This window comes from Neophocaena asiaeorientalis, unplaced genomic scaffold (genome assembly GCF_003031525.2).
Source record: "Neophocaena asiaeorientalis asiaeorientalis breed wild unplaced genomic scaffold, Neophocaena_asiaeorientalis_V1.1 scaffold123, whole genome shotgun sequence".
NCBI lineage: Eukaryota > Metazoa > Chordata > Mammalia > Artiodactyla > Phocoenidae > Neophocaena > Neophocaena asiaeorientalis.
In genome coordinates this window covers 293,451-304,643 of record NW_020173666.1, presented here as the reverse complement: position 1 = coordinate 304,643, position 11,193 = coordinate 293,451, and the positions used below count along the sequence as shown (strand labels likewise).

Genomic DNA, 11,193 nt, shown 5'->3' with positions numbered 1-11,193 from the left:
CCATAGTTTTTTTCTTACTGATTTTGATACCTTAGGGATTACCACCCTGGGCCACTGGTTTTTTTTGTGGGCAGCCACTGGTGAGGAGAGCTCTTGGGCATCTTTTTGTTTTTCCCAAAGGCTGTGTCTTTGGCCTTAGAACAATTACTGATGTGCTCATCACCCTCCTATGAGGCCACCCAGCAGGGTGGCCAGGCCAGGACTTCGGCTCCGTCTCTTGCACGTGGAAGTGTCTCCTACATACTTAGATTTTGTGACCCGGACTCCAGGGTTTGAACAACAGCCCTGTTTGTAAATAGCTTTAAAAGAACACTTCAGTGTCCCCAAGTTGTACTGAGAATTTTTCTCCTGTTTTGTAACTTTGGTGTGTGGGGGGTGGGTAGGTTGGGGTGGGGTGTGTGTGTGTTTCTGTTTAAAGTCCTCAGAAGAGAGTCTTTTCTTGTAAAGATTCTTTGTTTTAAAAATAGTATTCTTTGGTTTCTAATTTGCTTTTTATGAGGAGAAACCATAAAAACATATTCATTTATAAGGAGGAGTGGGGTAAAGAGCATACAAGAAATGCATACTTAACAGAACAGCTGTGACAATGTCTTCATCTAACCAGCATGGTCCAGCACGTTAAAAAAAAAAAGTCCCGGGCTTCCCTGGTGGCGCAGTGGTTGAGAGTCCGCCTGCCGATGCAGGAGACACAGGTTCATGCCCCGGTCCGGGAAGATCCCACATGCCGCGGAGCGGCTGGGCCTGTGAGCCATGGCCGCTGAGCCTGCGCGTCCGGAGCCTGTGCTCCGCAACGGGAGAGGCCACGACAGTGAGAGGCCCGCATACCGCAAAACAAAAAATCCCAGTACCAAACAAATTACTCTTCAAGGGGAGGAGGTTGAGAGCAGTGTGTACAGAAAGTGTCCAGTTTAGGTAGAAAATGTAAAAGAATTGACCTCCGCCTCAGGGTCTGCTGAGTATTGTGGATAGACCCAGGACTGGGATGGACATCGTCTCAAACATGCTCACCGCCCAGGTCGTCTGTAATTTGCCCTGAGGTGTAATTGAAGCTGTATTCCAAGATGATCAGTGTTTCCTTAGCGTAAAAATCGGGGATCAGCACGTGATCTCCTTGGCTGGCTGGGGTTGGATTTCAGCAGAGGCTGAAGAGAAGAGAATTGAGCATCGGGAATATTTGGACCACGCGAAGCCGCTGGCGATCCTGCACACCTGAGGGGTTTTGTGTAACAATTTTAACAGTTGCTGCCACGTTGCTCCGTAGTCTTACCAGTCTTGCTAAAACATATTTTGTACTTTTCTGTTTCTTCAAGTCATGATAAATAAAATAAAACCTTTTTTTTATTAATTCCATTTTTTCTCAAATTCTTTTCCCATTTAGGTTATTATTGAGTATTGAGCAGAGTTCCCTGTGCTATACACTAAGTCCTTGTTGGTTATCTATTTTAAATATAGCAGTGTGTGCTTTTTAAATGTTTAAGTCAGGAATAGCCTCAAAGCATTGATTAGTGTCTCAGCTGTTGGCAGAGCTGGTTCCAGGGCCTGTGGAGGTTTGGGAGACCATCCTTTTGAATAGTGTGTCTGCTTTTGGTGGATATTGGTGTTGTTTCCCTGCCTTGTGGTCTGGGGTGCCTTCTCGGTGCCATCAGTGTGTGGCCTGCAGCCCCTGACCCATAGGAGCATCTCTTCTATTTCCTTCTTTGCTGCTCCCAGGCTTCTGGGTGCTGAAAAACCCTTCAAACCAGCTTGTTAAGGTTGTTAAACTGGAGTCTGAGACACCAGCCAAGGCCTGAGAGGACTCAGCATGTACCATCTTTAGTGTGGACCAGAAGAGAGCTATTTTTGCCTAAAAGGTGCCTTTCTTGCTTACTTCTTCATCTCTGGCTGTGTTTTGTGTAGATGAGGGTTTTGACTAGCATAATTTGATAGATTAGGAATCACTGTGATTTGAAGAAAAAAGATGAATAAAAATAGGGTAAAGGCCATATTGTATTTGGAAGTTGTGTTCTACCCTGACCACGTTAAGGCAAAATTCCCTACAACTGCTTTAACACCATGTGGCTGAGCTCTAGGAGAGCGGTCAGTGAGCCTAGACTGTTGGGGGACTATAAAACAGAAAAGTGGCTCTGGGTGAATTTGGGAGAAGGAAATGTGACTTCCTGTCCTGTTGCTACCTTGGAAAATAAACCATTCAGCCTGGATCTGTTTCCTTAATTGTAAGTTGAAATATTTAAAACAGAAAATAAGAGTCTTCTAGCTTAGCATTCTGAATTGTGTGTGTGTTTCTATTTCAAGTCCTTTAAAATACAAGACTCATGGCAGGTGGCCAAATAGTACACATCACATCCAGTGACATCCCAAGATCAACTATCAGGACAGGAGCAGCAGAACAAATGACCTGGGCCTCTCTCATCAACCCTGACTTGATGGAACAGGGCAGGCAATATCGGAGATGGATGCCACTTTTCTGCACAGAAACCTTTTAACCAGCATCCATTAGACAGCAGAGAACGGGGTGGCTTCTCTGCTGGGTCCCCGGAGCTGTCAAAATTGATGAATAAGAATAATTCTGACACACTCTTCACTGGTGTATGGTGGGCTGCCTGAATTTTAAAATCCTCTTCCTTTCTCTAAAAATGTTATATCTCATTCTGTATGTTCCAAGATGATCTACATTTAATATTTTTCCACCCCCTTAAATCTTGCCATCTACATGCTGATGGGTGAAGGGATATCTCATTCTGAAAATCTCAAGCAACTTTTAATTTTAACAAAACTGCAAAATTCATAAATTTTAAAAGGAAAGAAGAGGGGCGGGGAGGCGTATTTCACTTTCAACATGTTGTCAGAAATGAGTGAGCTAGAGTCTGGAGACAAAATCTTGGCCATGAAATGATGACAAGATACCCATGATTCTGATCTGTCACAGTGATGATAACAGACAGATTGGTTCTTCCCGAGGGTCCTGGGGGCTTCCTGAGGATGGCGGCTCGTTTGGAACCAGAGCTGAGATTTCCTCCTCTCCTTTTCAGATTGTGTTTGCAGCATGCTCGCCAGACATGGAATCTTAGAAGAGCCACTGCAAATGCTAGATGCAGTCTGTAGAATTCATTGTCTTTTAAATTTGGATATCATTCATGACCACACACATGCTTAGGAAATGGAGTATACATATGTCATTCAGATGCTCCTGGTACAGTACGTATACTTGTGAAAATGTATCTGTGTAAGGTACTAGAGTTTCTTATAAGGTCCAAAAAAAAATCCTGTGTGGATCTGTCCACTTTATAGACCCCAAGGACACCTCTGATCCCTGGTTAGTCATCCATTCACCCACGTCCCCAGTGCTCTGAGAGCTTCTGGGATTGCCTGCTAGGGTCTAATTCATACACTGTATTTACATGTTGAATTATAATCCTACTCTACCTAAATCAAATCACTGCCTTGCTTTCCTATTACCTATAACAATAAAGTCAAATTCCTTGCTTGAGTTCCAAGGCCCCTCTGATCTGGTCCATACCTCCCATCTCCTCTCCTGTCACTGTCCTGCCCAATCCCTCTCCTTCTCAGCTGCCCTGGCCTTCTTTCTGTTCCTAGAGCACCAATCTCATTTCCTCAGGGCTGTCGCACTTTCTGTTCTCTCTGCCTGGAATGCACGTTTCACTCTGCAAGACTGGCTGCGGCTTCTTGACATTTATTCAGTTCCCTGACCAAATGTCCCACCCTCCAAGAGGTCTTTCCCAACTACCGTATCAACCGCTACTCCCTCTCCATCACTTATCACATGAACATTTTATTTTTCTTCTTACTCTGAGACTGGATCTCTGTTTATCCACTTGCCATCTGCCCGTCTCCCAGGCAAGAGAGCGAGCTCAACGGCAGCAGGGACATTGCTGATGTTTTTCAAGGCCCCCCGGGCAGCCCCGAGAAACGGGCCTGGCACGGAGGGGTGGCTGACTCCGTATGTGTGGACTCAGTGACCACACCTGCACTAGCTGCAAAGTGAGAGTCATGTTTTGAGAGTCAGAACGACAACAACAAACTAAACTAGGAAAATAAAATTTCTTCTGAACGATTGTCCCAAATGTCATAAATCTGCATTTCCCGCTGGATTTACATCACTTACTTTTGTTTTTTTCTTTTTTGCGATACGCGGGCCTCTCACTGCTGTGGCTTCTCCCGTGGTGGAGCACAGGCTCTGGACGCGCAGGCTCAGCGGCCATGGCTCACGGGCCCAGCCGCTCCGTGGCATGTGGGATCCTCCCGGACCGGGGCACGAACCCGCGTCCTCTGCATCAGCAGGCAGACTCTCAACCACTGCGCCACCAGGGAAGCCCCATCACTTGCTTTTGGACAAACGAAAAAGTACAATTCTCTTATATCCCAGAGACTTTTCTGCCTCCATTTGCTTCCTCCCATCCCTGTCACCTTGGAAATCGCTCGCTCAGCTGGCTGTGCTCTCCTGTCTCCTCTAAAGCCGATTTGCAGCTCCTGCCCTGAGGAAGCCCTTCTCATCAGCCTGTCCCTCCACCTCCGTCCTCACTCCTCAGCACATTTGGGTGCTGGCATGTTCACAGGCATCCTGTGTGTGAATTTGCACTTGCTGATGTCCTTTTCTAGAAAAGTAACTTTATCCTTTGATGTAGAGGTAGCAGGGAGAGGGACAGGCAAGGGTACTTTGTAATCATATTTTCAGTTACTTGAAAGTAAAAAATTGTGATTTTTTTCCCCCTTTGCAAAAATGTTTTAATGCTGTTAACTGATATCAGAAGCCACGTGGGTCTCCTATTAAATGGGCCTGCTGTCATCTTCAGAAAGGTAGTTTGTTGCCTGAAAGAAACAACAAAGGCTTGTTTGTCTACTGACTAAAATTTAAAACACGCAATGTGACCGTAGCCAATCAGAATGGTCTCAACCTTTCCAGTAATGACAACATGTCCATGGTCCTTGACAGTGGGACGTGAAGAAGGGCACTTACTCCTATGAATCACAGGGTGCAGGATTTCGGGGGTCTCTGCTGACCTCCCAGCCCAGGACAGACCCTGTGAAGCCATCCAGCACTGCAGCAGAGCCAGCGAATAATGAGGTCACTCACCTCATCCTTCCTCCTGCCTCTGGGCAGCAGCAAAGCCAACCGACCCTAGTCAAACAGCTTTTACAAGAGCCGCACACACTTTCTCTTCAGTGTTTCCAAAGACAAAACCTCGGCGGGGTGTGTGAAGTGACAACACAGGAAGGTGGTTGTAGGGCCGAACCAACCCTGCTCTCCATTCTCTCTCCCAGGCTCAGAGACCAGCCTGCCTTCCTGTGGTTTCTGTGGAATCGAAATGTTTGCATAGGTTTCGTCATCTCCAGGAGAAGCTAGCTGGTCATGCAGTGACGGCCTCGTCCTTCACCAGGATGTCAAGTGTCGGGGGATGAACCCAGAGACTTCATAGAGCAGGTGTGTCCCCCCATCCTCCACCTGACTTTCTGCACCTTCAGGTTTCATAACTCAACCTGTCTCAGAGTGAGGTGTTATTTAATGGTGTGATAAAACAAGGATACATATTTTTACCGTGTTCACACCTGTGGGATTTTGAACTACAAAAAGGCAGCAAAGGGGAAAGAGAAAGGGTCAGTGAAACCCTATACTTCATTTTCATTTCTCAACACCCCTGTTTCTGATACCCAAGCATTTCTTCCTTCTACCATTTTCTTCTCACTGAGTCCTCACAGCTCAAGTAGAAAACAACCCATGGGCATGATTAAAAAGAGAGATTTCCTGGGAGGTAGGGAGTACGACTGGCTCAGACCTCCTGCGTTGGTCCCACTGGGGCCTCACAGCTTTAGTCTGGTGGGGATATACTGAGCGCAGGCCTGCAGCTCACATCCCAGTCGAGTGAGCCCTCACCCGGGATTGGCGGGGCTGTGCACATGTGTGTATATGTGCGTGTGTATGTGTGCTAGGAGCAGGCTCGTGGGATGGGGAGGGTGGAAAAGCCTCAAAATTCAACCTCCAGAGAGGAGTTTTAACTCAAGAGAGTCCCAACTAAAGACTTTTAGTACAAAACTAGAGACAAATGCATCCTTTATCAAAAGGTGTTACCAGGAAACATGTCAACTCCTTGTACTTTTCATTCAAACTTAAAGTTAAGTCACAGTTAACAGGCCCTTCTGGACTCTTAACTAAAGATTGTAGCCGGAACAGAATTATCTAGAGCTCCACAAGAAATCTTCCATGTGCTGTCTGTCACTGGCTTTGACAGGCCTGGTTCTACTGATGTTACCATGTCCTGTGTGTCTCTCTGAACTTGTTCTAGCCCGTGTTTATACTGTCTCTCCACACCCCATCTGCAGCCAGTATTTGAACAACTCCTCCTGTCTCTTTCTTCCAAACAGAAAAGAGGGAGGTACCACCAGTGTCCTCTGATGGAGTGTCATGGAATCACGGCTGTGACATCTTAATAGCCGCACTCCATGACAGAGCCAAAGTTGTTCCTGCTTTGCTAAATGACAGGTCAGGAGGGGCACAAAAAATGACTTTCTCTCAGCCTCCTCCTATCTTGTACTTTAATGCATTTTCAGTCAGATTACTCAGAATTATTAACATTTTATAGTGTATTGGAAAAGTGATGTCAGGTCATTTTCTTTTTTCTTTCCTTTTTTTAAAAAAATATTTATTTAGGCTGCGCCGGATCTTAGTGGCGGCACGTGGGATCTTTTAGTTGTGGCATGCGGCCTTCTTGGTTGCGGCTTGTGAACTCTTAGTTGTGGCATGCATGCGGAATCTAGTTCCCCGACCAGGGATCGAACCAGGGCCTCATAAATCAGGAGCGTGGAGTCTTACCCACTGCACCACCAGGGAAGTCCTGATGCCAGGTCATTTGCTAAAGCCTGAGTCTTCCTACAGTTTATCCCCAGCTCAGCTTTTGAGCTGGTAGCATAAAGCCCTCTCAGTTTTCCCATTTGAGAAGAGAGGTAAATGAAATGGGCCTTCAATGTGCTTTCAAGAAGACATGATTTTTAAAGTCACTTTGAACAATTTAGAAATGAGCACAATTGCTTTTTCTATCCTTCATTTGGTTAATAGAGAAAAGGGTTTCTCAAGCTAAGATGAGAACTTCTGGAAGAGTCATGAGCTCTGTGGCTCTGGATGTCTCCCAGCTGGTTTTAACAGGCAACTCAGGTCTGGGGAGGGATGGATGGCTAAGTGCCAGCTTAATTGGAACGTGGGGTTCCAATTCCAGCTCCACCACTATGTGTGACCTTGGTCAATACCCTAACATCATTACAGATCACAGTGATAAATAACATCGTTACATTATCAGTGGGAATAATAAGAGTAGCTACCTCGTAGGATTACTATAAGGGTTAAATGAGCCCATCCATTTGGTTATTATTCTGGTGAATAGTAATTGTAGGGCAGAGAAAAGAGATTTATTAATTGCTGAGAAATTGGGAGGATGAACAGTTTAATGAAATTCAAAAGCTATTGGAAGAGGGCAATAACTTGGAATTAACATCACATTTTATTTTTATTTTACAAAATCCCTTTGGGGTTCTTGTATATGGAAGGGTGTCTCACTATCCCTGCCACCCCTGTCACTTTAGGCTAGACCATGGCAGCTTCTCCAAGGACTGTGTTTTGTCATTTTAAAATTGGTTAGATGGGGTAACTCTCACCATATTTAAAACCAACCTGACTCATTTTCGAGATCTTGGATTACACTTTATTTTCAAAAGTTTGGGGGAAGTTCTTACCCAAAATGCCCTGGTGAATTCTAGAATTACAGAAATTTCTTCCCAAAGCACATCCGAAGAACCAATTATACAAACTGTCAGTTATAAGATGAATAAGGTCTGAGGACCTAATGTATAGCATGGCGACTATAATTGATAACACTGTATCATATAATTGAAATTTGCCAAGAGAGTAGAGCTAAAATGTCCTTATGCACACAAAAAAGATAACTATGTGAGGTGATGAACGTGGTAATTAACTCCACAGGGGGAATCTTTTCACAGTGAATGTATATGGAAAATCATCGTGTTGTACACTTTAAATATCTTACAATTTTGTTTGTCAATTATACCTCAATAAACCTGGACGGGTAGAGAGAGAGATAGATAAATAAATAAATAAATCAAGCAAGTAAGTGAGTGACAAATGGTTCCACCTCCTCTCAAACAGAGAAAGGTCTTTTTTGGCCAAGAGGAGGGAATTTCTTTTCCTCACTTCTCTCCCCAACTCTCAGTGCAACCCCAGATCAAGATTATTTAAATTCTCAAACTTACTTAACAGAGTGGTCTCCCAGTGCTATAACCAGCCACGCTTCCGTGTGGAGACACAGCCAACACTTTTTGTTCACCCATTATTGAGCTTCTTTCTCCTCATTTCCTTCAAAAGATGAGAATTAGGTGGGGAAGCAATGTATCTGCCTGTGAGTTCTCCTGTGTCCAAGTTCAGTAGAGGGTTGGAAATATAAGGCTTCTTCCCCATGGGGCAAAGATGTGAATGTCTCATTGAAGGAGGCCTCCAGCCCAGAGGAGCCAGAGGCTGGTGCTGACATGTTTTCCTGGCCCCGGGATTGGGCTGTGACCTCCAGGGCCGGTGCTTCATGCCTGCATCACCATACAGGCTCCAGGGAGTGGGCCTGGCCCCGGGACCATGGTCCTTGCTGTAATGGCCCTTCCTCCACCTCCTTCCACCCTCACCTGGGCTGCCTCGTATTTCCCCAGTGTGGCTCCTTCTGCCCAGTGGGGACCTTTCTCTCCACCCTCAATGCAGAAGGAGCCACACCAGCCTAGTGGTGAGGGTGAACTCAGGACAGGCTTTTCCCCATAATTCTGAATTTCCTATGTTTTGTCAGTGTAAACCAGACTCTTAATGCTATTTTAATGTAGTTGTTTTGTGTGTGAATAATATGCTCTTTTTGCCAAACCTCAAGCCCTGGAACTAAGATCTCATAAAAATGCCTAGAGTCCAAAGCTAATAGCTGTTATTCAGCTGTTATGGGGTAAGGCCAAAAAAGTTTCAGATTGATGTTATTCTCACTAAGGCAGCGGTGATACGAAACCATTGAGGGGGGCCCCAAGGCTCCAGATGCCCGGGGTGTAAGAAGCGCCACGTCCCATCAGGATGTCCCAGTCGCTTTCCCTCCACAGCCCCTGTAACAGCTTCCGCCTTCATGATCCTCAGCTCAGTGAATAGCCTCACCTCCCACCCAAGCTGAAAGTCCTGGAAGTCACCTTTGACACCTGCCCCCCAACCTCTGTCACCCACCATACACATCTGATCGTCGCCAACATTCATTCGACAAGTATTTATGAAGGGCCTGTCGCACGCCTGGCGTTCTGCCGGGGGGGGTTGGTGATGAAGTGGCGCCTGCTTGTAGGATAGAGGGTAGGGTCACGGTTAAGAGTGTGGACTCTGAAGCCAGAGGTCACGGGCTGGTGCTGCCACCATTAGCTCTGTGACCTTTGACAAGGTCTTTTTGTCTCCCTGTGTAAAATGGGGATAATAATAGCATCTGCTTCATGGTTACTTTTTGACACCTACATGAATTATAATTTCTAATGCACTCAGTGCCTGGCACATGGTAAATTCCATGTGAGTATTTGAAAAATAAAATGACAGAAGAGAGATTGGTATCAAGCCTTCACACAAACAAGTGAAGTGGCAGGTGGGAGAGGGTGGAGGCCCCGTGAGATCCCAGGAGCCTGGGCTGGGATGTGAAGGACGAGTGGGCATCAAAACGTCCATCTCCTGCCACTGTCCTCGTTCAAGCTACAGTTACCTCTCTCCTGGACCACAGAAATGTCCCTCTAAGTGGTCTTCTTTCCTGTTCCCCTCCTCGCCAGACAGCAGCCAGTGGGGTGTTTCTAAATCTTAAGTCTGATTGTGTCGTTTCCTAAATGGCATTCTTCAGTGGCTCCCAAGTTCCCTCAGGTCTATATGCAAGTATCCTCAGGGGGCTTACAAGGCCCTGCATCATTTTCTTTCCACCATTGTCTTGGTCCTCCTTTTCCTCGTCTCTTTAACCCCCAGGAAACACCCTCACACGCTATACTTCAACCCTGCGGAATTTCTTTTAGTTCTCTCTGTAGGCCACAGTCCTTCTCCCCTCTGGACCTCGGCTCTTTTAGTCACATCCACCTGGCATATCTCTCTGCTCTGCCCCACCTTTCCCTGGTGAGCTCCTGTCATCCTCCAGACCTCAGCCTCAGCCTCACCTCCTCAGGGGCTGCCTTCCCCAGGCTCCTAAGCTAGGTTGGAGCTCCTCCTGTGATTTCCCGTGGCCCCTCCTAGGGCCCTATTGCAGTGTTGATCACTTTATCTATTGATCACTTTATTGTGTAATTTTTCCCTTTACTCTCTGTATTCCTGCCAAGCTCTGGGAGCGTAGAAACTGCCTTCTTGTTCAAGCGTATCCCCTGAGTTCAGCACAGTGCCGGGCACATGGTAGGCTCACAACGCATGTCCTCCCCCAAATTCATATGTTGATGTTCTCACAGTGTGACCTCCAGTACCTCAGAATGTGACCTTACTTGGAGATGGTATTGTTGCAGATGTAATTAGTTAAAATGATTGGAGTTAAAATATTGAAGAAGGGTGAGCCCCTAATCCAATCTGACTGGTGTCCTTAAAAAAAAAAAAAACATGTGAAGGGAAAGACACGCATAGAGGGAAAACAATGTGAAGATAATCCAGGGAGAAGACATTCATCTACAAGCCAAGGAAGGCGGCCTGGAGCAGATCCCTCCCTCACAGCCCTTGGAAGGAACTACTCCTGCCGAAACCTTGATCTCCGGCTTCTAGCCTTCAGAACTGTGAGACAATAAATGCCTTACCGAAGCCACCCAGCGTGCGGTATTTTGTTATGGCAACCCTAGAAAACGAAGGCAACGTATTTCTTCACAGACTGGGTTTCCAGCTCCTTTAAATGTGCTCCTACAAGCAAAGCCTTCGCGTGCACACAAATATCCCCTAAACAGCTCCGTGTTCCACAAATCGATGGATCCACAAGAATGGCAGGCCCAGGTGGCTGTCAGCCATCACAGCACACAGCCGATTTCAGCGGCGAATGACCCCCTCTCCCTGGGTATTCCAAGATCTTCACCCGAGTGGGCAGGGGAGGTGCCCCACTTGGCAAACTCCCACAGTGGGGGGCACGGGAGCTGACGGGCAGGCAGGTGCTTGTTTTCCTTTCCAGC

At 46.4% G+C, this 11,193-nt stretch overlaps 1 protein-coding gene across 1 annotated transcript in view; it reads left to right on the top strand.

Annotated features, from left to right (window-relative positions):
- Nucleotides 1–5,362, top strand: part of ADAT2 (adenosine deaminase tRNA specific 2) — a 60,224-nt gene extending 54,862 nt beyond the window's left edge. Inside the window, exon 7 of the transcript XR_003003594.1 lies at nt 5,281–5,362. The gene's annotated coding sequence lies outside the window, so the exon portion shown is untranslated. The remainder of the gene's footprint in view (nt 1–5,280) is intronic.
- The last annotated feature ends 5,831 nt before the right edge of the window (nt 5,363–11,193 follow it).